This window comes from Narcine bancroftii, chromosome 8 (assembly GCF_036971445.1).
Source record: "Narcine bancroftii isolate sNarBan1 chromosome 8, sNarBan1.hap1, whole genome shotgun sequence".
NCBI classification, from domain to species: domain Eukaryota; kingdom Metazoa; phylum Chordata; class Chondrichthyes; order Torpediniformes; family Narcinidae; genus Narcine; species Narcine bancroftii.
In genome coordinates this window covers 45,301,979-45,305,304 of record NC_091476.1, presented here as the reverse complement: position 1 = coordinate 45,305,304, position 3,326 = coordinate 45,301,979, and the positions used below count along the sequence as shown (strand labels likewise).

At 42.9% G+C, this 3,326-nt stretch overlaps 1 pseudogene; it reads left to right on the top strand.

Moving 5' to 3' along the window:
• The first annotated feature begins 450 nt into the window (after nt 1–450).
• On the top strand, nt 451–1,640 carry LOC138741989 (14-3-3 protein zeta/delta pseudogene; annotated as a pseudogene).
• Nucleotides 1,641–3,326: the final 1,686 nt, after the last annotated feature.

The following is a 3,326-nucleotide window of genomic DNA, read 5'->3' as shown; positions in this document are numbered from 1 at the left end:
AGTGCCGGAGCATAGCTTCTCCCATGTTTCATTCTTTATCTTTATGCTTAGATCTTGTTCCCATTTTTGCTTAGGTTTACTGTTTGTTTCCTCGTTCTCCTTTTCTTGCAGTTTGATGTACATGTTTGTTACAAACTTTTTAATTATCATTGTGTCTGTAATCACATATTCAAAATTGCTTCATTCTGGTAACCTCAGACTGTTTCCCAATTTGTCCTTAAAGTAGGTTTTCAGTTGGTAGTATGCAAACATTGTATCGTGAGTTATATTATATTTATTCTTCATTTATCCTTCATGCACCACCAGGTACTCTGTAAACCCAGTGACAGAGCTAGAGGGGGAGCAGGGTAGGCGACCACTCCCCCTGAGCACATTCTTAAAAGTGGCGCCTTTTCCCTTGTGCGATAAAAGTCGAACCTCAATTTTTAACATTTTTTTTAACTTTATCGCATGGCCTTGGAAGATCTTTCTAGCAATCGGCTTTCGGTCACCTACAAGAACGTGGTAGGGGTGCGGCGCTCGTTCTGGCGGGTCATCTCCAGCATCAAGCAGAAGACCGAGAGCAACGAGAAGGAGCAGCAGATGGCCTGCGAGTACCGGGAGAAGATCGAGTCCGAGCTGCGGGACATCTGCAATGATGTGTTGAATCTTCTTGATAAATTCTTGATTGCCAGTGCTTCTACACCAGAGAGCAAAGTTTTCTACTTGAAAATAAAAGGGGATTACTATAATTTCTTAGCTGAAGTGGCTGCTGGAGATGACAAGAAAGAGACAGTGCACAATTTTGCAAAAAGCCTACAAAGAAGCGTTTGAAATCAGTTAAATAGAGATGCAACCAACACACCCTAACCGCCTGGGACTGGCGCATAATTTCTCGGTGTTTTATTATGAAATTCTTAATGCTCCAGAACAAGCTTGTAGTCTTGCAAAGACTGCATTTGATGAAGCAATTGCAGAACTTGATACACTGAATGAAGATTCCTACAAAGACAGCACATTAATAATCCAGTAATTGCGAGATAACTTGACATTATAGACTTCAAACAACCAGGGGGAAGAAGCTGATGCTGGCGAGAGAGGAGAGAACTAAACTTCCCCCTTCTAGTTCTATCTGCCTCATTCCTGAATCTTCACCATCAAGACTATTTGTAATCTATGCTGTCCCACTAGTTTCTATTTTAGGTCTTTGGAGAGCTTCTCTCACTTTTGGGTCTGTGTTTCCCATATGGTTTGTGTTTGATTGGGGAGAAGTCCATTCATATTGGGAACTCTTGTACTGTATGTTTCAGATGGCCAATGTAAATTCAGGGTGTGGAATTTTTATGGAAGTTTTAAATGTTTGGTTAGTACTCTTTGTTGCTGTGGTTTCCACAAAGCTAATGTCAAATATGTCCTGTACTAGCAAAGAAAGATGCCCCTAACTTAAGTGTCCGTATTGGGAAATGGCAGATTCAATGCGAGTCATGCAATTTCTAGAGAGTTGCTAATCGGTAGAGCAAACCCGCACCATTACATGTCTCAGGACTTTTGGGATAGGGCAGGGGAGGATTAACATTCCATGAGTTGCAAGTTTCACCATTGCTCATGTCTTCATTTTGCTATACATCTGAACATTTTATTTGTATTTAAAATAAATTATTGTCAATGTAAGAACAGATGAAAATAAGGGCTTAACTTTGATAATGTATGTTTAAGAGGTAAAGATCTTCCCATGTGTTTATCTGGTAACTTTGGTTTTTTTTTCATTTTGATTTGTGGTCTTGATTGCCTAACACGCATGTGGCTGTGAAGAAGTTAACAGGGAAGTAATGAGATACATTGCTGTATGGCTAGCTGCATTCATGTCTTCTGGACTTTTCATAAAAACACAAGCATAATTGTTATCGAAAATGTGTAAAGTTGATGTAAGTGGAATAAAATGTTTTATGAATGAAAAAGTGTGCTCAGTCTCCTGTGATGTGCTGGTAGCCGATGGTGCGCTGGTAGCTGTTGGGACCCTGGCATCTGGGGAACCAAAACAAACCATGACATTATCACTTCCTTTCTGACGCTGGATGATCCCGTGGATCATGTCACAAGTCACAACCCCAAGTTTCATAAATTCATTCATTTATTCATTAATTCATTCAGGTGCCTTACCGTTCAGCGTAGGCGATTATGTCTCTCCATCTGTCATGCACTCTGACCCACCAAATTGTAGTTGTTGCCTCCCCTGTTCTCCTTTGGTGAAGTCTCCATCTTTGAGACAGTAGTCAATGTTGAGGTCATGATTATACAAGGGAAAATTAGTGAAGTGGTTTCCCGTTGTCTCTTCAGTTGCAGTGTCCATTCTGGATGGATAACCTTGGCCAGTGATCAGTAGATTCATCTGCTAGTTTTAGTTTCACAATCATAAATTCCAATTTGTAGAATCTGCTTGTAAAAATCATCCATCATCTGCAATCCATGGCCTCAAGTGACCCTGACTAGGAGGCTAAACAGGTACTAGACTTTGCCCAAGGGTGACCTGTGGGCTATCGGACAGAAGGAGCACCTTACACTTCCCTTGGCTGAGCAATTGCGCAGCATCGACACTGGTGTTTCATACATAATAACACTATTCTTTGGCTTGGCTTCGCGGATGAAGATTTATGGAGGGGGTAAAAGTCTATGTCAGCTGCAGGCTCGTTTGTGGCTGACAAGTCCGATGTGGGACAGGCAGACACGGTTGCAGCGGCTGCAGGGGAAAATTGGTTGGTTGGGGTTGGGTGTTGGGTTTTTCCTCCTTTGCCTTTTGTCAGTGAGGTGGGCTCTGCGGTCTTCTTCAAAGGAGGTTGCTGCCCGCCAAACTGTGAGACGCCAAGATGCACGGTTTGAGGCGAGATCAGCCCACTGGCGGTGGTCAATGGGGCAGGCACCAAGAGATTTCTTTAGGCAGTCCTTGTACCTTTTCTTTGGTGCACCTCTGTCACGGTGGCCAGTGGAGAGCTCGCCATATAACACGATCTTGGGAAGGCGATGGTCCTCCATTCTGGAGACGTGACCCATCCAGCGCAGCTGGATCTTCAGCAGCGTGGACTCGATGCTGTCGACCTCTGCCATCTCGAGTACTTCGACGTTAGGGATGAAAGCGCTCCAATGGATGTTGAGGATACTGAAACGTGAAATTAACTAATGTAGAAAACAATTATGTATATTATAGCTAGGCAATGAAATATTTCGCATAATATAAGAGAAATGAGCGTGTGTTTAGAAGCCAAACCCTTATGGCACCCATAGCCTAGCCAATGCACTTTCCTTGCTCTCCGACCATGGGTGCAATCATCATTTCCCTGATTTTCGGTACT